Source organism: Nicotiana attenuata, unplaced genomic scaffold (assembly GCF_001879085.1).
Source record: "Nicotiana attenuata strain UT unplaced genomic scaffold, NIATTr2, whole genome shotgun sequence".
Taxonomy (NCBI): domain Eukaryota; kingdom Viridiplantae; phylum Streptophyta; class Magnoliopsida; order Solanales; family Solanaceae; genus Nicotiana; species Nicotiana attenuata.
Genome location: NW_017672297.1, coordinates 11,969 through 35,237, shown reverse-complemented (window position 1 = coordinate 35,237; position 23,269 = coordinate 11,969). Strand labels below are relative to the sequence as shown.

General features: G+C 35.8%; 2 long non-coding RNA genes across 2 annotated transcripts; both read left to right on the top strand.

Moving 5' to 3' along the window:
- Positions 1-5,736: 5,736 nt before the first annotated feature.
- LOC109212640 lies at positions 5,737-10,959 on the top strand. Its single transcript, XR_002065895.1, has 3 exons — positions 5,737-10,236; positions 10,326-10,497; positions 10,606-10,959. It is a non-coding gene; the product is annotated as an uncharacterized LOC109212640 (long non-coding RNA).
- A 622-nt stretch (positions 10,960-11,581) lies between these two features.
- On the top strand, positions 11,582-13,947 carry LOC109212641. The gene is made up of 2 exons (XR_002065896.1): positions 11,582-12,088; positions 12,199-13,947. It is a non-coding gene; the product is annotated as an uncharacterized LOC109212641 (long non-coding RNA).
- The last annotated feature ends 9,322 nt before the right edge of the window (positions 13,948-23,269 follow it).

Below are 23,269 nucleotides of genomic sequence, written 5' to 3'. Positions count from 1 at the left end.
AAAACAAATCTTACATCATCTGTGTATTTTTACCGATTACGACAGATTGTTTGCTTTGTTTTCTTAGTTATTAAGTTTTGTGAAGACAATTATGGTGTACGTAACTTTAGTCTAATTATGTGATATCACACGAATAGTGTATATATAGAAGTTAAATAAAAAAAGAAAAGATAATGAACGGTTGCAACCATTTGGACAAAGAATAGGAAATGGAATGGAGTTGACAAAGTTTTAGATATGCCACATACTAAAAACTAATAGTGGAATTCAAAGTTTTGCCTGAAATGGGGCCAAATGTTGGAGCTTAGATTCTCATTTAACTTTTTGAAAGTGACACAAGAATAGAATTTTCGGGAAAATATCAAAATGCCTTTAGCTTTCCGATTTTAAAAAAGTTGAAAAAGTTTCTTTTAGGTCAAATGTTAGGGATATTAGTGGAATCGAAATATTAGTCTACATTCTATGAATACACAAATACTAATCAAACTTATACTTTATTTTTATTCGGTTGTGTCCATTACTTTTTTGGAATTTATTATTTTGGGAAACTACTTTTTTTTGACATCACAAGTTAAAAAGATACAATACGAACAACGATGGACCTCCTTAACTTTTAGTTTCGTCTTAATTGCATTTTATACCATGATTTGTGTTAGTTTCCATTTTAGTCCTATATTTGGTTCAATCTTCATCTAGTTTATGTCAATAGAGTGTATATTGACAATATAGCTATCATTGTCCGCGTTTTTTTTTTTTTTTTTTTTGTGGCTTAAATAGAAACTTTTTCAGCCAATTTCCTTGTCGAAATATTTGTTTCTTTTATTTTTATTTTTATTTAACGTGTTACCTTTTAGATTAATTATAACAATATTCCACCACCTTGTTTTAACCCAACAAGGAAAAATCTCAAAAAAAAGAAAAAGAAGTAGGTAAGTATTATTTAGTGATTAAATTATCAAAGCATGAATTATACGATCTTAGAAGTTAAAAGTTAGGCTGAGCTTGTCATGTAATTAGAGGGTGTTTGGATTGGCTTAAAAGCACTTTTGAGCTTGTTTCAGTTATTGGCTACTATCAAAACAGCTTTTAAGCCAAGTGTGTTTAAGCCAAAACAACTTAAAACAAGCCAAAAGTAATAAATTGGTCTACCCCAACTTAATACTTTTTGGCTTAAAAGCACTTGAGGTTTGACCAATCCATTTACCTTATTACCCTTACAATTATATTATTATCTCTAAAACCGTCCTTCCCTCCCGACTTTCTTTCTTCCTCCTCCTGTCAATTATGCTGATTCCATTCTTTTGCTGTCCACTGATCCACTCATTGTGATGGGTTACTTGAAATATTACCCAATTGTTTTTCTCTTTTTTCTTTCAATTGATACTACTATTTAAACATTTAGTTGTTAATAATCAAACAGTTCACATTTGAGCGTGAGTAGGTATATAAATAATAAACCGATCTCCTCTTCTAAATCCTTGCTTACAGATTGCATAAAGAGCTATCGATTGGTTATACAGCTAATTAACTTTTTTAGTATGTCATATAGCTATCATTATGAACATTTACTTGCAAACTTTAGTAAAATTATTACTTATTTTATGTTATTTCTTATGTTTATAGTTTAAAACAATCGATAACTTAAAGTGAATTGAGACATTAATTAATTTGTATTTGCATCAATTTAAAAAGAAAATATTGCAATAATCTACTCTTTTTAGTGTTAACAGCTTTAAGGCATTTTAGTCATTTTAATAAATAAATAAATAAATAAAGTGTTTATTAGCATCTTTTACCAAACACATCAACTGCTTAATTTAAGTTTCAGCACTTCTATCCAAACATGTAACTGCTTATTTACAAATTACGCTCCAACACTTGAAAACTGTTTTTAAGCCCAGCTACTTAAATTCAGTTAATCCAAACGGACTCATAATCTATTTCTTTCTATGTTCTGAATATTCTTTCCTATAATTTAAGCATTGCCAGAGTCAAATATTACGAATTTTAACTAAGATATATCCCTTAAGACTACGTTTATATATCTTTAGAAAATAAGTAAACTATTTAAATGTTTTCCATGTAATTATTTCTTAATATCTAAAAATAATTTTCAATTGGTTCGACGTCCTTTCATTTCCTATTGACATTGAAAATTTGTTACATCCACTCTAGAAAAGTTCAAAGTGTGCAACGTATAATTTGAAATACAAACAATTTTTATGTTGCATTTTATTTCTTCCCAAAATATTTATAGGAGTAGTTTTTTCTTATAAGGGAAACAATAATCTTGATATACTTAAATAGAAGTACCATAAGAAGGGGAAGTTGAGCATTAAACAAATATAATGTATATCGATCTCAGCAATGGCATAGTAACAGAAGGCCGCATGCTGGGAGCTGATGACAATATACCAAGGCATCAGCTCATCTTAAATAGACCTGCAACAGTTAATCGCCTGAGAAAATGGAATGTAGATGTATGTTCCATGTGATTGTGTACTATATATGCAGCAGGGCAAAGGGATATGAAACTTTGAATCACCTCTTCTTTGAGTGTGATTATGCTAATTAGTCAATATGCATGGGCCACATTGTTAGCTAGATTGGATGGGTGAAAATGAAATACATTCTATTGGTTGTTGGAACATTCAAGTGCAATGACTAGCTAACAAAGAGAAAAAACAATAGCAGGCCTAGAGCTCGTATACCGATCTTCTTATTTTCAGCTACACTATACTCTACTTGGACTCAGAGGAACATGCGCACATCCCATAAGCAAAAGACTGATTATGCTCCAAGGGTCAGAGAGAGATATATAGTACTGCAGCTGCTGCATATTAAAGGTCAACAAAAGAGTCAATGGAAGAGTTTATTAAAAAAGATGAATAGTTTTACTCTTTAAGCCTTGTATAGGAGAAAGCATGACTAGCGATGATATAGTGTTGTAAAAGTTGATTCACCAGAGAGAGTCTAACTCTAGAGTCCAATGAGTTAGCGGATCTACATATTTATACTTAGTTAAATATAAAAATCTCGTTTGACCAAAATAAATAGAGCACCTTTAGAGTTTTAAGTACAAGACGATTCCGATGACATAAGGAAGCAAAATATCGCCCCACGTAGGATGTGAGGCTCATCAATACATCTCCAACCATCAAAACTTATCCCCATCGTGTTCACACTAAAATATGAACATAAGATATATATTTTGTATTTACGCTTAATTAATTAACTATATATGATATCAAGTGATATGCATTTTCACTTTAGTATGTGGATTTTTAAAGTTAATTATTTAATTAGGTGTAAACACCCTATGCAGGTCTGTACTAAATTTAACTATCTAACATGTTTTAGCAACTTCAAAAAAAAATGTTTGAAGAGGTTTTAGGCAAATAGTCCACATTGTACAGAATCTCTTATCTAATGATCATTATATGCTTTCCCATAGAAAAACATACCATGATCTTGTAACTCCTCCCAAAATGTTAACAATTTTATAACCATGCTTACATGGAAAGTAATACAGCTTTTGAAACATGTCAAATGTCTAGCTTTTATGAACTTACTAATAAGATCGATTATTGAAATTTGACACCATAATCTACGTACTATAGTTTTATACTATGTAAAGGTAATAAGCTTTATAGGTAAATTATTTAACAATAAAGCCTTAATGGCATTTGCTACCAAAAAAAAAAGGGAATTAGCTATAAATTTTGTCTCTATATCGCTCGTAGATAGGATTAGCGACAGATTTTTCTACTTGGCCATAAAATTTGTCCGTCGTTAATTTCTATCTTTTAGGTAGTGTTTTGAAATGAGAGAATTACAAGAAAATACACATGACTTCACACCATAACAAAAAATGACCCATGTTTTTAAGTTTTACCCCACCTAGCCCACATTGTACATATTTTGAAAGCACTTGCAAATTCAAAATATATGTTTTTACAGAAATTGCTTCTAAAAGCTATGGAGTTAATTCTTTGTTCTCACAACTATTGCTTTCACTCTCTCTTCTTCTCACATCTTTTAACATATGTTTCAAAGGACCGTGTATTTTCTGCTTCTCCTCTTGTGTCACCTGCTTGCAATGAAAGAAAATTGAAGAGTAGAAGTCCACCATTGAAGATAATTCAAAGCTTTGCTTTTGAAAATGGGTTGTTTTGAATTTGTTAGTTGTTTGGATTGGGTATTGTTCCAATTGATTGAAAATATCAAAAGGAGTATAAAATTTAAATTTGAAGTGATTTGGAGTAGATTTGAGCAAGATTTGAATTAAATTTCAGAAAAGACGAAGTCAGTTTTTGTATAATTATGTATAATCTTGTATAATATTGTCTATGAGTGTAGAAACACACCTTATACACTGTTATACACTTTTATACACCTTTATACAAGCGTCTGTAGACGAACTTCTTCCACGATTTTCAGTTGCAATTCTTATTCAAAACCAGTCCAAATCTCCATTAAATGACTTCAAATTTTATATACAACCTCCTTATACTATTTCTAACAAGTCTAAATAACACCCACTCCAAATTTTTCATAAAATCAAATTCGAAATTTAAACACACATATTTAAGCTTGTTAAAAATCTAATTTTCACCACCCTAATGAAGTTGGTTTGTTGAATTAATATTTGAGTCACAATTACTGATTCGAAAAGTAATTTAAAAGCTTGAGGAATCTTTTTTAAAAATTAAATAGTAATTTTGAGAACCTATTGGAGTTGGATGTTGAATCTTAGCCTATTATTTATGGGCTAGTTGGTTGTAAATTAAAATATGGGCTATAAAATTGAAAAGTATGAAGCCCTGTTGTTCTAATGTGAAATTTTCCCTTTTGAAATTGGTTCACGTTTAGTTTTTTTCCTTCATAATTAACATTTAGCTTTTGGAAAATTAATTTATATATATAATTACACACACTATATGGGAGAGTAAGCAAGTGTCCTCACTCATGTTTGCGAATTTCTAATAATCATTTGCCGGTTTTGTTAAAAGAAACCATATATATAAAAACACAAACAAAATTTTGAAATTTGCCCTTGAAATATTCAACTTATCTTATATTTATTCTCTATTTACCTTTCGATCATCAAAGTCCCGCACTATTAATCTCTTTCATATTTTGTTCCTCTCGTAATTAAGGTTCTCCATCTTGAATTTAACATTTGCCACGGTAAATCCATGTAAACAAACAAAAAATCCAAATTTACTCCTAAACAATTAAATTTCTTTACATGTACCATCTACAATAATTTATTGTATGCTCTGAATAATTAAAATCATCCAAATATATCCTAAAAAAATGTCCCAATATGCACCTACGTGCTTCCATTGTAACATTCAAATCAAATCAATATTTTCATGGTAGAACACCGTTAGTGAAATGGGAACATTTGAGACGAAAAATGAGGATTTTTATTTTATCGAAAGATAAATATAAGACAAATTACAAATGTTAAATGTATAGTATTTGAAATCCCCCCCCCCCCCCCTAATTTTAACACAAGAAAATGTAGAAACGCATTACAGTGTTAGATCATGCGCACGTGCATTTACTGTAACTCCACGTAAACTGTTGCTAGTGGGCATATTCCCATAAATAAGTACACTCCACTCCAAATATCATCCCTAAAAATCTGTTAAGCTCTCTGTCACGACTTTTAACCATGCCTCCTCCCCCCTGTTTTTTCCCCTCCATCCTGTAACGTTCACACACCAGTCGGCTATATTCTCCACGTGTCATGATCTCATTCGTCTCTTCTATCTATAAAATAACCTCCTCCCTCCCTCGCCTCACCGTCACCGAACGCTCCTCTCTCTCTATATATACATATATATCTCTGCAGATGTAGAGATAACTGAGTCTCAGATCTGTATGTATTGCCGTGTATATATATAAACATCTCTATTTATCTGTGTGGAGGAGTTTCCATTTGTTGCGGCGGTCTCTAATTCGCTTGGTGCAGGTCGGGAACCGACTCGCCGGTGACGCTGGCCGCGCTGGAATCGGCGGCGTTAGTTTCATTGATATTTTGTTTGTATCTATCGATATGTAGAGAGCTCTCTATTTGTTAGTAATTTTTTTTGTTGAAATTAACTTGATATACGTATAGATAAGTAAAGAGTGTTTACCCCCGGTTGGTTAAGTAATAGATATGTAGAGAGTTCTTTTTTTTTTTAATAGATTAGTTATGTATGAAAGTGCGCCTCGTCTATGGCTAAGTTTGTTCCCGCCTTGCATCAACTGAATCGGTGACCGCGGTGAATCTGAATATCTTTGGGTCGATCTATTCTCCGCTACACGAGGTTCGTTTTTCATTTATTTTGATTCAAATATTTGCATACATTTTTATCTGTATCGTGTGAGTGTGTTTGTTTCTTCTCGATTTTTTTTAATTTTTTTTTTCTGTTGTGTAACTGATTGGATTTATCTGGATCTAGTTGTATCTATTGATGTGTGCAGGCTCGCGCTCCCAGCTTTGTTTATTTGTCCTTTGGATGATCGAAGAGTTGGATGTGCTTGTATACTAAATGTGTGAAGTTAGTTTTTTTGTTCTTCCTTCCGTTTTAATGCTATTTTTGAATTGATGAAGTTTCATTAAAGATAAGAGTTGCGGAGAACAGGCATAATAATTTAGAAATCCACTGGAGATTGCCATGGATTAATCGTGCATGTTTGATGTGTAAGAGAAGGTTGTGCTTCAATAGCGAATGTTCAAAGTGAACAAGTTTAGTAACGTTGACAGCTTTGATGAATCATAGATTGGAATTATGGATTAATGTTGGAATCTAACGTGTTTTCAAATGAAGAAAATTGAGTCTTGAATTGTTATTGACGAATTAGAGAGTTTCTATAATTATTTATGTTTATCTGGATCTAAGAGATACTAGTGCTGAATGATGGATATTTAAGTTTGAAATTTCTGTATTTTCTTTCTGCCATTGATAAATCGTAAGTTGGAGTTTGAACACCAGAAGTTTTCTTGTTCACTCTGTTTCAAATGACACCTGACGCAGCATTAATGTAGCTTCTGGCCTATTAATACAGTAATCTAGATAAGATATGAAAATGTAGATCCAGAAGGTAAATTATGCTGTGGTCGAATGTGCAGTCTGCACTGTAACTACAAAAGATTTCAAATTGATGGTGCATTTTTTAGTTTAACATTGCGCACACAATTTATTGGATACTTAAATGGCATTAACTGCCTCCATCTTCGTCTTGTCATCACCTTCTTTGGCTAAGTTCACAGAGGGAAATAATAATTGACAATTTCTCCAAGTCGCAGTTAATGTTTTTAATGAGAGTTTCTCATTCTAATTTTAGTTGAAATTCACTATTTTCTGTTGTGTTTGAAGGGTCTTAATAACCCAATATCGGTTGAGGGCTGAGGGACACAATTGAAGATCTTCCAACTGCTTGTTCATTTGTTTTGTGCTCATTTAAGTTTGTTTACATAGTAACCTAATAAATTAAAAATTGCATTCTTATCACAACTGAGAAGTTTTATACGTGAGGACAGCCTGGCAGGTGTGTTTGATTGATGTAATAGTCATATTGAGGAATTCATGTTGGGGTTTTCAACGCCATTTACTCAACTGAGTTGAGGAGAAAGATAATTTGGAGGTGCCACAGAGTTTACAATAATCCATGGAGGCAGGAATAACAAATATGAGTTGCTTAGTGTTTGGGAGAACCTAGTGTTTGTAACGTACTGGCCTACAAGTTTTCAGTGGGAGACTTTTGGTACATATTCCTTTACAGTGGGTTAGTTGGTGTCTGTTAACCAATGCTTAATGTCTTGAAGTTGAATCCAGCAAATTTATATATGCCAATTTAGTAATTTACCAACTTGTGTTTATTTGTTCTCTGCTGCATCATCAATGACCAAAGCATCCGTCTTTACTACTAATAGAATAGATGAGTTATATCAAATACATACTCTTGGTACTCTCATGATTAAGGGATGATATAAATTTCTCGTTTTGTCCTCATGCTTCGTCTTTTTTCTGTTTGTAAACGTCATTTATGTTCGTCCTCATCAAAACTAGTATGAAGCTTGACATGTTTAAGGTAATGTAGTAGGCTAACTAGGCTGCAGGCTGTAACATATTGGTATCAGCTGTCTTCTTGTTATGGGTAGAACTAGAACCTGTAGAAAGAATAGACGGCGTTGCTGACAGCAAGATTCCAGGATGCAAAACATCTCTGGCAGAACACAGTGTTTTGGGCTAGGTGTTTTATTGTAACATTTGCGCTACAGAATACGCAAAGAAGATACAGATGCGACTAGCCTCTACCTTTGCAAAGAGATTAATTTCTATTTTCTCAGTGTATTGGAAGTCAAGTAAAAGACTTGTCTTATGCTCCATTGAAATACAAATACTGGTGCCTGGCAATTTCTGACCCCTCTTTTATCTGTTATTTTCTTTATGAATCGGGTACTATAATAATGAGTTTACGTTGGTGATTTGATTGGAAGTCTTGATGCTTCTTTGGTTTTATGATGTCACCTTGTATTCTTAGAAATTTGCTAGTTAGATTCCCCTAGTATAGGGTGTTCCAGGAATGCAGGGACTTTTCAGCATCTCCATTTTCATTTTAAAAAATTTAGCTCCTGTAACCCATGGAAACATGGGTTAGCAGTGAATTGTAGAACACTCATGTATATTTTGCTGGAAAACAGCACTTCAATGCAAGAACACATCCAGCCTCTCCTTTATCACCTGTTCAGCTTACTCTGCTTCACCATTCTACCTCTTAGTCTCGTTTTCTCACCAACTTGTCCGTCCTAAGGTTTCTTTCCTCTACTTTCACTGTGCCGAATGGCACTAGACTTTTCTTTACTTCACATAACCTGAACAAAATTTCTACTTCCTTACCCTCCCTCACTACACCCGGCTTAATGTCCCTGTTTTCAAATAGTGGCTCCTGCTAAACTAGCTGTTACTTATTTCGTACTAATCCCTGGTTTCTCAACCTGAATCAATGCCTCTGTTTAGTGACTAAAGCAGCTGCCACAACAAGCTCTTTTTCCGCTATTCTATCTCCTTCATCATTAAGGTGGTATTACGTGTACAAATTAATGTAGTAGCTTATGTCTTGTGTGGCATGGGAGGAAGTTGCAGCCTGTACCCCTTCATATTTTTCCAACTGTCGAAATTTTTACCTACTATCTAAATTACTTTTGCTGGAGTCATGGTGCTTAAAAATGCTGCCCAGGATGTTGTAATCTGTTATTTTCTGCTCGATATTGGGATGATGTTTTCATATTGAGCATTGTCCTTGTATTGGGTGTGAAGTTAGAAGTCTAGCAATGATAACCGATAGCAAATAAAATGTTGAAGGATCTTTGGGCAGAAGACAAAACATGACATGAGAAGTGTGCATGGCCAGGGGCGGATCCAGCCTATTGAGTGAGGGTTCCCGTGAACCCAGTAACTTTTGCATATACCCTGTATATGTATTAAAAAATTCACTAAATATCCATAAATATTTGATTGTGAATCCAGTTACTTATTGTATATTTACTTAAGGTTGTTATAGGAACCCATAAGCTTTAAATCCTAGATCCGCCTCTGTGCATGGCTTTATAATAGCGGATTGCAATGTGCAGCAAGGGAAGGGATTTTGTTGCATGCCGTTTCATGTGTAGTTACAGCCAGCGGAGGTGTATTAGTTACTTACTAAATACTTGGTATTAAATGTAGTTAGCTTTTATGAATGTATTGCATGAGGTGTGGTTGTAGCCCTATTGCAGTTCTCTTTATAGGCATATCTGGCAATACCATCTTCCTACCTTCCATTTTCATTCTTTTTGGATAGCTCATAATCCCCGAGTTAATCCCTATTTCCTTCTTGAGCACTGCTGTTCGTGGATGATTCATTATACCGGCATCATCTGTTATCAAAGCAAGAATTTACTTGGCTATATTATGGTGAAAACAAACAAAAGTTACAGATAAGGCAGCGATGGAAATGAAGACATTCAAGGAGCTAGCTGCAGAGAGATTCTTCAATGAAATGAAGTCAAGGCAAGATAAATTGGTGGGATCCGCTAAGGCGATGGATGAAGGACAGGATAACATTGTGCATGCCTGCCCCTGGAACCAACCTATGAATGGGTTCAATCCAAATACCAAATCTCACTTCGCTTGTATCTCAAAGCTCGAATTTCCTAAATTCTCAGGAACTGACCTCAATTCCTGGTTATACAAGGTAGAACAAATTTTCTTGATTGACGACTGTCATCTTTGTTTCAAAAGCAAATGTAGTTACATCACTTTTATGGAGATTCCATCCAGCAGCATCGAGCTTATTATTGTGGGAAAATGCATCTTTACGTGAGAGGTTTATGTCCTAGCTCTTGTTGAAAGGTTAGAGTTAAGCAGGAGGATCACATGGCTGAGCTCAAACAGCTCGAGCAGACATAGAGGGCATAATGCATTATCAAGCTTCGTTTAATGGTATTATAACAAGGTATATTACCAGTAGCTTATTGTGGGATTGAAGCCGGAGTTGAGTTATTAAATCAAAATGCTTAATCCCAGAACCTTCTCACATGCATATCGTTTTGTCAAATTATAGGAGTAGCGCAGCCCAATCCAAATTATTCAAGAAGCAAACATCAGTCCTCCCTGCTCCTAACAAAAGGTACGTTCTAACCAAGCATCTAACTCCCAATACACTTTAACTTTCCACTTGTATGGCTCTTACTATTGTCGAAAGGGGTGATAGAAGGTCCTAAGAATTATACTCCTATTATTTTTCTGTGTGAATCCTCTACTCCTGAGAAAAAATGTATACATATTAAGACTCTTAAGAATTTGCAAAAGCAGAGAGAACCTTTGTTGAGCCAAAGGAACTTATGCCCTTATCTCTGTAAGCTCTGACTGGAGCTAAGAGTTATTAAATGTTGAGGGTGATAGGGCACCACGAGAAAAAGCCTGCGCCTATTATCATAGACACGAGAAGCTAATACAGTTCTTTGGATACAATCAGTATGTATGATAGATGAAAATGTTATGACAATCTCTTGTATGTGCAAAGGTCATCAGAGAATTCCAACAATTAGGGGAGACTCCATCACACCGCATGACATTAGATCCCTAGCTAGGAGCTTTACAACTAAACATCCTAGGCAACTTGCACTTAGTAGTATAATATAGGTATTTTGTCGTTCGTCCTTAAAAGTTCTATGTGTTACTAGCATCTAAAGGTTGTTTGTTTGAAAAATTAAAACTTTCGGATTCTATCTCATGTTGAATTGTCTCTTTTGATTTTTTTTTCTTTTCTTTTTTCCCTCCTTTTTTGCTATCTCCAATTAATATGCAATTTCGTCAATTACTGTTCTTTTCTTTAAAACTAACTTAAAAATGATATGTAAAAATTTTCATGTTCTTCCTTAACATTTCAATATATTGCATTTAGCTGGGATTTTTTCCGGGAAGTACTAAGAGCTACCCAAGTTATTTTGTAGAATTTTATTTTTGTTTCTCAGTAAAATCATCTTTAATACATTGTTTCCCCTCTATTCACACGATATTGAGTTGTTTCGGATGTTCTTGTCTTATGACTATTTCTTGTTTCTCTTTGATTATAGTTTGATTCCTTTCAATGATAACTATCTTACTTATTAAAAGTTTATGCTTAGGTCATGATGATCATATGAAAGTTCATACCAGACCTTCCTCTCAAGCAACTCAAACAGTTCGTAAATTTTATGTTTTCTTCACCAAATGCATCAACATAATCTTTTAAGAAGACAATGTAATGTTTCCGTATAAGGTATTACTCTTCTAAGATCGACAAATAATGAATTGCAAAGAAACCTAAAGATGACAACTAAAACATACAGAAACAGTATATATCCTAAGAATATGACGTTAAAAAAGGCTTTGGTAAATTAAAAATAAGGATTTGGTAAATAATTGAATAATTTAATAGAGCTGAGCCTGGTCTTTCTTGTCCATATAGGAATATTCTTTGATCTAGCTAATGGAGCATTTGCCTGCAGAACAATCAAAGAGCTGAAGCACTATATGAACATTAACGAATCTCCACAAATTCTGTACGGACACCGTCTCCCAAACAAAAATCTACGCGTCAAATTCTTATCTTCTTTGTCAATGGATGCTGAATTTCAGCTGTCTCTTCTTTGTTTATCCTTGTATGTTTCAGACTAGGGATTATTGGTAGATTCAGAAGCAATAAGTCAGCAAAAGAGAGACTCCCGCCAGGGCCGTGGAAGCTGCCGTTCATAGGAAAACAATTTACGAACTGGTGGTCCCTTGACCCATAGGGTATTGACAGACTTGGCCAAGAAATACGGGCCCTTAACGCACCTTCAGCTTGGAGAAATCTCTACAATAGCTGTTTCTTCCCCCGAAACTGCAAAACAAGTGTTGGAAACTCATGGCATCGTTTTTGCTTCGAGGCCTCAGAACCTTGTATCAAAGATTATATCTTATGATTCCAAAAACATTGCCTATGCTCCATACGGAGAATATTGGAGACAGATGAGGAAAATCTGCACATTGGAACTTTTGAGCACCAAGCGCGCGCGTTCAGTCGTTTTGTTCACTTAGAGAAGAAGAGTATGCAGGTCTCACCAAATGGCAGCTTCCAATGATGGTTCACCAGTTAATCTTGCAGAAAAGCTATATTCAGCTATGTCTAGTGTAATTTCAAGAGCAGCATTTGGAAAAAGATATATACAAGGACCATGAAGCACTTGTACCTGTACTATATCAAGTTATTAAATTGGCATCAGCATTCAACATTGCAGATCTCTATCTTTCCATCAAGTTGTTGCAATGAATGAGTGGACTAAGGCTCAAATTGGAGAAGTGCCATAATGAAGTAGACCGGATGCTTGAAGACATTATCATCGACCATATAGCAGCAAGGAATGGTGCCACAGCCACCAAGATTGATGATGACGACGACATGGTGGATGTCCTTTTAGAATTTCAGAAGACAGAAAATCAACTAACTAGTGACAACATTAAAGAAGTAATTTGGGTAAGCTATTTGTTTTAGATCTACTATCTCTGGTTCATATTCTGTCTTTGTATAACTAATAACCCCTTAGTATTTCTCTAAACTATCTTTTATTTCTATCTTAAACATCTCACTTAATTAACACATCTAATTAGAACAGTAAGGTGAATCTGGAAAAAAGGTAATAAATGCTTCTTGTTTTCATTCAAAACATTAACTGTTTAGGAACAATTTCCATTTGGTCAAAACCACTAATAAGTCAGGAGGCAATGATAAAAACATAAAAAGTATCTTTTCTGTGACAGTTTAAGTTTTTAGTTGATATGATCACTCATTTCAATTGCATCTAAGTCTTTTTTTCCTAGCATTAAAATTTGATATATGTTCATGTTAGGACATGTATGCATGTCAGAAATGTTAAACAATCCTAGTGTCCTAGAAAGAGGTCAAGAAGAGGTCCAACTTAAGGTGGTGTGAATGACACATACTTTGATGAATTGAAATAGCTAAAGGTCCATCATCTAAGGTTACACCCACCAGCCACTCTATCAGTCAGTTGGTAGACTGAGCAGCAAAACATGTGAGACTGATGGTCATGAAATACAACTTTTGGTGAATGCTTGGGCAATTGGAAGGGATCCAAGATATTGGGAGGATGCAGAATGCTTTAAGCCAGAGAGATTTCTCGATAAGTCGATTGACTTTGTTTGAGTTCATCCCATTTGGTGCTGGAAAAAGGATTATGTCATTTTGGTGTAGCAAATATTGAGCTTCCTCTTGCCCTTTTCCTTTACCATTTTCCCTTATGGCATGAAATATGAAGACATGGATATGACACAGGAATTTCGTTTGACTGTGGGCGGAAAACAGGATATCTTTGTCCACAAACTATTTTAGCTTTCATAATAGAGATGACTTTTCGTTTTCTCTTTCCCTGTTGTCATTTTATGGGTGGATATTGGAAAATTTTCACTCATATAATTTTAACCTATAAAAAACTGATGTGGCCTTTCTAATAATTTAATATGCTTAATAAATTGGATTAAGTGTAATAGCCTACCTTAATACAAGTTAAACGACCCAAATTCGCAAACGGTTAATAATAATTCATGATTTTATTTACAGTTTATATACATATCTTTCCCAGTCAAATTGTCTATGCAATCAGTTTTCAAAAAAAATAATAAGATTGATAAAATTTGTCCTAAAATCTATATGGTTACAAAGTTTCGAAAGACTGTTCAAAGTGAGAGTTGGGACCTTGCATCTTAAAGGTGTGAGCTTCTTGTGTTTTTTTATTCTTTCTTGGAAGAGATTTAGAGTATCAACAACTATTATTATTATTGGGATTGGAACTGATTTCCAACCGTTGTAATTTCACCTTACATATCCCAGGCGTGGAATTCCAATTCTACTAAAGCTCCTTCCTTATTTTATCTTATCGTTCCTCAATAATCTCTCATTTTTATCTTGTATTATTATTTACCAAGGTTATAAGAAGAAAGAAAATTCCTTCGTTTTTATCATGGTCCGTAAATTCTGGAGTAAGAAGGGAAAAAGTTGCTCAACGAAGTCTAACACTCCATTGGGTCAACCTCAATTTCGATAACCATATGCCAACTTATCGCATCAAAAAAATAAATAAACCAATAAAGAAACAAACAAATAAACTCAACAAAAATCATATCTCTCTATCTTTACACTCTGTTTGGATCATTGTTCCCCATTGTTTTATAATGTATTGTATTGTATTGTATCGTATGGTATCGTATTGTTTTATGAATATAATGTTTGGATAAATTGTATTGTTTGTTATTGTTAAATAATATTTTGTTGTTTGGTTTGACTGTATCTGTACTGTAACTGATAAGTTTACTAAAATACCCTCAATTATTTAAATACTAAATTTATCAAAAATTATGCATAAAAATAATTAAAAACACAAGAAGGCAAAACACCTTAAGAAAGCAGAACAAAGGAGCGAGACAGAAGAAGGCAAAACAAAGGAGCACATCTAGTTAGAATTGAGTTAAAAGCAAATTAGGAGAAAAATAAAACAGGAGGTGGCAAAATACCTTTAACGTTGGCGGCAGAAGTTGTGGAAAAAAACAAAGTAGGTTATAGGTTGGAGATTTGGAGTTAAAATAGAAAAAAAAAGAAGGTAAAGGATAAAACAGAATTGTGGAGTAATAAGTTAGGACATAATTGGAAAGAAAAATAAGAAACAATCCCACCACACCAAATCGATTGTTTCAAAAAAGGAAATTTTTCATTGTTCCGAAACAATAAATTTAACAATACAAAACAACTAATTTTAATGTAATAATCAAAATAAATATTATTCTAAGATAACAATACAATAAAATACAATGGGAACAACTATCCAAACAAGCTGTTAAGTCCGTTGAGGCATGGCTTCACACAAATTCAATAAACAAACACCCTAGGGAAAGGGCAACGAAATATGACCACAAAGTGTCGTTCTCCACTTTCTATTCTCTCACAATAACATGGATCCAAGAGACAAGACACAAAAGACAAAAACGTACGTTAGTTTACAGGAATTGTGTGAAAGTCCCCAATTTTTGTAGTGTACGAAATTGGGGACAAAATGAGGTGGTTCCCTTTTCTCCATAGTGTATGTAGTTGCATGGGGCTGCGTTTTATTCAGTGGCGGATCCAGGATTTTAAAGTCGTGGGCGCTCATTGATAAAAATTTTGAAAGAAGAGGAAAAAGGAGTTTAGTTATGGGTGTTCACTCAATATTTATTTAAATATTTTTATATTACGTATATAAATTTATTAAATCTTGTCAAAGATAATGGGTGCTTGAGCACCCAAAAACAACATATAGATCCGCCAATGGTTTTATAATATACTCTTCTCTATCCACATGACATGATATTTCTTTTTTAAGTTGTTTACGCTAGTGCTTGAATATAGATTTGATTAAAACTTAAAAAATAAAATTATGTTAAAAAATAATTTTTGAAAGTTAAAGTTATGTTTGGACATATATTTTACTTGAAAAAATATTGAAGTTTTATGAGTTGAAGAAAATGTGTCATCCAAAAACCGGCACAAACTAGGTTTTGGAACTTGAATTTTTATTTTTTCAAAAACTGATCAAATTCCATGAACAAACAATATTTTCAAAAAAAAAGAAAAAGTAGTCAAAATATATATATCCAAACGGGAGCTACATCTTTTAAAAACTATACTCTATTTTAGGGGCGTACATGGATCGTGTTAGTTCGGTTTTTTTTCAAAATCAAACCAAACTAACTATATCGGTTTGGATTAGTTCGGTTTTTGTTAGATTTTTCGGGTTTTTTTTTGGACTTTTTTGTTACATGAATATTATTTCGTTCTTACTTTGTTAAAATTGTAGATAAAGTTTTGGTAAGTGAATATATGTTTAGTAAAAATTTAAAAACACAAAAACTAACAAACATATGATCTATTAAAATATTCTTATGGCGGAATTCTTTTAGTAATACATGATAGTTATTTTCTTAGTCGTCTAACAAGAATTTTTTGTTCATGTACGTGTAGAAAATAAATGTGCGTCGAGAAAATAAAATCAAGACCGAAAATATTGCAACAATCGTAGTATTTTATTTCGAATATTTGAGTGTTACAATCTCTATGAATCCTCTAATTCTTCTTTCCAATAGTAAATAAATTCAAGGGCCTTTGAGCTTGATCTTGAATCTATATTTGCTTCCACGAACGATGATCATGTTCTTGAGCTTGAGCTTGATTGCTTGAACTTGACCTTGATTTGTTCGTCGTTCTTGAACTTGAACTTGATTTCTTCTTCGTTCTTGAGCTTGAACTTGAACTTGAAACTTCAAACTTGTGGAGGAATTTGCAGCGTTTGATCCACGAGCTCTTTCTGAACTTGAAGCTTGAAACTTGTGGAGGAATTTGCAGCGTTTGATCCACGAGCTCTTTCTTGCTTCTTGTTATATCTTCTGGTGTCTTTTCTGAGTTATGAAGACCCCTATTTATAGTTGTGGAAGGGAGGAGTTGTGATAAGAACAAACTCTTTCCGACCAATCAAATTGGAAGTGTGACATGCTTGCATTTGATTGGTCAGAACATGTGACTTGCGCACGTGGCGCGATTTCATTGGCCTTTAGTGTGACTGGGCATGCCTTGTCATTTTGACACGTGGCATAATCCTATTGGCTCTTCCGCTTAACTTGGCGCGCCACGTCATTTGACACGTGGCACCAAACTGGGCCTCTAGGAAGATGACATCTTGGGCTTAATAAAGTGGGCTCTTCACTTTAGCCTAATTAAATGGGCTAGCCCAATGGATGAAGACTTATTTATTTAATCCATATATATTGGACTTATATAATTAATTCAATCATATCAGCCCATAATATTTATTTGGACCAATATATCTCGAATTTAAAATATAGTTCAAATTATTTTATGGATTTAATTTATGTAAAATTTATATGCCTACAAATGCCCCCTACTTCAAGACTTGTTAATGTGTAGACTTCGGATCTTGAAGACGAGGCTTGAAGTAAACTTTATTGCATTCCAAGAAGATTTTTTTTTATTCATTCCACCTTAACAATGACGTTAACTAGATTGTTTCAACTTTCAAGTGGGGACTACTACTTCATATTCCAAGTCAAGAAAGGAATAATTTTTTTAATTCCAAACTTGATTTTAGCTTACTCAAGTGGAAATTCACGTGGTGCTTTTCTCTTTTTAATGCCAAAGCAGCATTATTTTGTTTGTTTGGTTGGGCTTTTTTTTCTTTTTTATCTTCCATTCACATTGCAGTAAGACAATTCTTCAATTTGATCTCCTAGTAAAGTAACATTCCCTCTTTTTTTTTTTCACGTAATGCCAAAGTTACGATCAAAGGAGTTAACTTTTTGCATGACTCTTGCTAGGACATTTTCCTTATTTCACTAGAATTATAGCACTGCGAAAGTCCCTTCCCAACATGCGTGCAACTAGGAGATGTCTGCCGCCTGGAGAACAAAGTCCTTTTAGAAGACAGATTGTATCAGCTATCCCACATCGAAATATGTTCTACGCAGGCGCCTTCTTGGAATCTATATATACTACATGCTCTTCAATTGTGAATAGCAATTCGCAGTTTGTGCAAGCTATTTGAGTCTAGCTTTGTGGATTCGAAAGCATTAACGCAAAGGTAATTTCTTCTTCTTCTCTTGTGCTTTCTTCTTTTATTGATTTCTCTTTTTTTTTTTTAGGTCAAACAAGAAGGATTTGTTCTTGTTTAACAAGATGAACCATGCAAGAAGAAGACAATCTTAGGTGTGAGGGGATAGTACTCATCCCTGCCCAAAAATATTGGAGGGATTACTTTCATGGCCCGATTCTTGGAGAGATTACTCTCAACGTGGCCCAATTCTTGGAGAGATTACTCTCAAAATGGACAGATTCTTGGAGAGATTACTCTCAATGTGGCTCAATTCTTGGAGAGATTACTCTCAATGTGGCTCAATTCTTGGAGAGATTACTCTCAAAATGGCCCGATTCTTGGAGAGACTACTCTCAATGTGGCCCAATTCTTGGAGAGATTACTCTCAAAATGGCCCGATTCTTGGAGAGATTACTCTCAATGTAGCCCAATTCTTGGAGAAATTACTCTCAAAATGGCCCGATTATCGGCGAGGCCAACTTAAGGTGCAAAGGGACTCATATGTCCACCTTAAGATTGAAAAGTTATAGTTCCTTTTAAGGACAAACCCACGAAGAGGCCAACTTAAGGTGCAAAGGGACTTATATGTCCACCTTAAGATTGGAAAGTTATAGTTCCTTTTAAGGACAAACCCACGAAGAGGCCAACTTAAGGTGCAAAGGGACTTATATGTCCACCTTAAGATTGGAAAGTTATAAAGCCTCAACTTGAAGACGACATTGACTTGAACACTTGGAAAACTTTGAAGATTTGGCGGACTTTGCAGACTTCAACTCGAAGATTCGGAGGGCTTAAACAATTCAACTTTAAGATCGACGAATTTGAAGACTGAAACTTGAAGACCGACGAACTTAAAGACTTCAACTTTGAGACTTGGAGGGCCTAAATATTTCAACTTGAAGATCGGCGAATTTGAAGACTTCAACTTGTAGACCGACGGACTTGAAGACTTCAACTTTGAGACTTGGAGGGCCTAAATACTTCAACTTGAAGATCGGCGAATTTGAAGACTTCAACTTGTAGACCGACGGACTTGAAGACTTCAACTTTGAGACTTGGAAGGCCTAAATATTTCAACTTGAAGATTGGCGAATTTGAAGACTTCAACTTGAAGACCGACGGACTTGAAGACTTCAACTTTGAGACTTGGAGGGCATAAATATTTCAACTTGAAGATCGACGAATTTGAAGACTTCAACTTGTAGACCGACGGACTTGAAGATATCAATTTACCATGGAGGGTTGCCCCTTTTAAATCAAATGAGGTCAAAGTTCAGTAGGAGGATGACATTTCAGCTTGATTTTGCATTCCTCGGACATCAATTGGGGCAATATGTACCTTTTGAACTTATGCGACTGAACTTAGAATGAAACTCTAAGCTGCCTACGTACCTCGGTGAAGAGGATCAAGTCATACCGTAGTTCAAACTGAGTAGACCCTTTTTTTTTACGTCCTAACTTTTGCCTAGGCCGCCTCTTTCGAGATTTTCAACCTAGCGGACTTTTTATTTTTATTTTTATTTTTTTTATTTTTTTTTGGGCCGTACACAATTTATACTCTTGCGGGCCAGGAGTGTAGCAACATGCGGTTTAGGCTCGTGCATCAAGGAACGTCATGACTTGCAGTTTAGGCTCGTACGTCGAGGAGCATCATGACTTGCAGTTTAGGCTCGTACGTCGAGGAGCGTCATGACTTGCAGTTTAGGCTCGTACGTCGAGGAGCGTCATGACTTGCAACTTCATGGATAATACTTCTTCAAAAACTTACCATTGATAGGGCCGATTCTCATACCATCTGCATCAACCAGCTTGTAAGCCCCACTTGAATAAGCTTCTTGCACGACATATGGCCCATCCCATTTTGAAGTGAACTTCCCTACAGGTTTATGGGAAGTAATTATGGGTCTTCGTATGACAAGGACTTGATCTCCTACTTGAAAGGATCTCGGACGAACTCTTTTATTGAAGGCGCGAGACAATCGAGCTTGATAACATTCAAGGCTCTGTTGAGCTTCCAATCTCTTTTCATCAAGAGCTTCCAACTCTGCTAACCGAAGTCGAGCATTTTCTTCATCAGTGATCCCTTCTTGAATAGCCAGTCGTAACGAAGGTATTTGATGCTCAAGTGGCAAGACAGCTTCGACTCCATAAACGAGTGAACAAGGAGTCGCCTATGTTGGCGTGCGGTAAGTCGTCCTATATGCCCATAGATCTTCTTCCATACGGTCATTCCAATCTCGTTTGGATTTGGAGACGACTTTCTTTAACAAGTTGCATAGAGTCTTGTTGAATGCCTCAGGTAGGCCATTGGCGGCAGCATTGTATATCGAAGAGTTACGTTGCTTGAAGCCAAAGAGATCACAAATCTTGTTCATCAGCCTATTGTCGAATGGCTTTCCATTATCTGTTATTATGTAACGAGGAATGCCAAATCGATAAATAATGTTTACTCGGATGAAACTTGCGACATTTTCCTTCTTTACTTCTTTAAGAGCAACAGCTTCAGCCCATTTTGAGAAGTAGTCAGTTGCAGCCAATATGTATAGGTGCCCACCAGAGGACTTTGGCAGTGGTCCAACAACATCCAATCCCCAAGCGTCAAATGGCCAGGATGCAACAGTCGGGTGCAACACTTCAGGAGGTTGATGAATAAAATTCGCATGGATTTGACAAGCCTTGCATCTTCAAGCGTAGTCCAAGCAATCTTTTACCATCGTAGGCCAATAATATCCCATCCTTTTTATATGGAAGTGGAGCTTTGGTCCGGACTGGTGTGACCCACATACCCCAGAATGCGCCTCTTGCAAAGCTTGGAGAGCTTCTTCTTCTTCTAGGCATCGCAAGAGTACTCCCTCGAACGACCTTCTGTATAGAGTATCCTTGTAGTAAAGGAAGCGAGGTGCACGACGACGGATTTCAGTCCTTCTCCTTGGATTTTCTGGAAGTATCCCATAGCATAAGTAGTCGATAATGGGTTGTCGCCATTCTTCTTTCTCAACTTCAGAAACAGCAGCAAGATGCTTGAGTTCGTTTTCTTTACCTTCAGCCTCATTTGGGGGCGGTACTACCCATTTTTGGCACACGGTAACTTGCGCTTTGTCAGGCAGGGCTAATGATGAAGCTAGAGCAGCTAAAGCATCAGCCTTCTTATTTTCTTTCCTTGGCACATGCTGAATAGTCACATCACGGAGCCACCCCATCAACTTTTTATCGTAATCATGATATGGGCGTAGTTCAGGCTTCTTAACCTCGTAACTACCTAAAAGCTGATTGACCACTAACTGGGAGTCACCAAAGACTTGCAATTGCAATTGCTTCATATCAACGGCCATTTCAAGCCCAAGTATTAATGCTTGATATTCAGCAACATTGTTGGAACAGAGTTGTGTCAAGGTGAAGGAGTAGTGCAAGACTTCACCTTGGGGAGTGACAAATACTACGCCAGCCCCGGCTCTCCCCCGATGCGCAGCACCATCAAAGTACATCTTCCATGGAGGTTGAACTTCAACAACCATTGCGTCCTCATCAGGTAGTTCATCAGTTAGCTCCCAGTCATCAGGTATCGGATGATCTGCCAAGAAGTCTGCCAATGCTTGTCCCTTTACAGCCTTTTGAGGGATATACAAAATCTCGAACTGTTGAAATTGGAGGTACCATCTCGCTGGTCGATCACTGAGAACAGGTTTTGACATCACGAACTTGATGGGATTTGCTTTAGAAACAAGACGGACAACATGAGCTTGAAAGTAGTGCTTCAACTTTTGAATTGAGAAGACTAGCGCCAAACATAACTTTTCAATTGGCGAATAATTTAACTCGTTAGGTGTCATCTTCCTGCTCAAGTAGTAAAGAGAGTTTTCTTTCCCCTCACTGTTTTCTTGGGCCAACAGTGCTCCAACAGACCTTTCCTGCGCCGCAATGTATAGTATCAATGGCTTTCCTGGTATAGGAGCTGCTAGAACCGGAGGCTTCATCAAGTAAGTTTTGATACTTTCGTAGGCATTGCTACAAGCTTGGTCCCACTTGAAAGGAACGCCTTTCTTCATGAGGCGACTAAATGGTTGGCACCTCCCAGCCAGGTTTGATATGAATCTTCTAAAGTATGATAGCTTTCCTTGCATACTTTTCAATTCATGGATATCTCGAGGCTCAGGCATTTTCAAAATGGCATCCACTTTGGCTTGATCAATTTCGATCCCTCGATGTCGGACAATGAAACCAAGGAACTTTCCAGAAGTAACTCCAAAGGCACATTTCAATGGATTCATCCTAAGTTGGTACCTCCGGAGCAATTCAAATACCATCCTTAAGTCCTTCAAGTGGTCGCCCTTCTCTCTTGATTTTACCACCAAGTCATCAACATAACATTCAACATTCTTGTGGAGAAGATTGTCGAAAATATTCTGCATAGCCCTTTGGTAAGTAGCACCAGCGTTCTTCAAGCCAAAAGGCATTACCTTGTAGCAATAAATACCCTTTGGGATACGAAATGCAGTAAGCTCTTCATCTTTTGGTGCCATGCGTATTTGGTTATAGCCCGATGAACCATGCATAAATGACATTGCCTCGTACCCAGTAGTAGCATCGATCATCAATTCTGGAATGGGAAGCGGGAACTCATCTTTCGGACACGCATTGTTAAGATCCCTAAAGTCAACGCACACTCGAATCTGGCCATTTTTATTCCTTACAGGGACAATACTTGAAACCCATGTTGGGTATTTAACTTCACGGATAAAGCCAGCTTCGATGAGTTTGTTAACTTCTGTTTCAACCAAGGGAACCAAGTCCGGCCTAAAACGCCTTTGAGCTTGTTTAACAGGACGAGCACCATTTTTGACTGCGAGGTGATGGACTGCTACTTTCGGGTCCAAGCTAGGCATCTCTTTGTAACTCCAAGCAATGACATCCCTGAACTCTTTGAGTAACTCAATATAAGTGATCTCTTCATCAGCTTCAAGTAAAGCACTTAGGTAGGTGGGTCTTGGTTCTTTATTGGTGCCAAGGTTAACTTCTTTTAAGGCATCAACTGTCGTCTTCACTCCTTCTTCA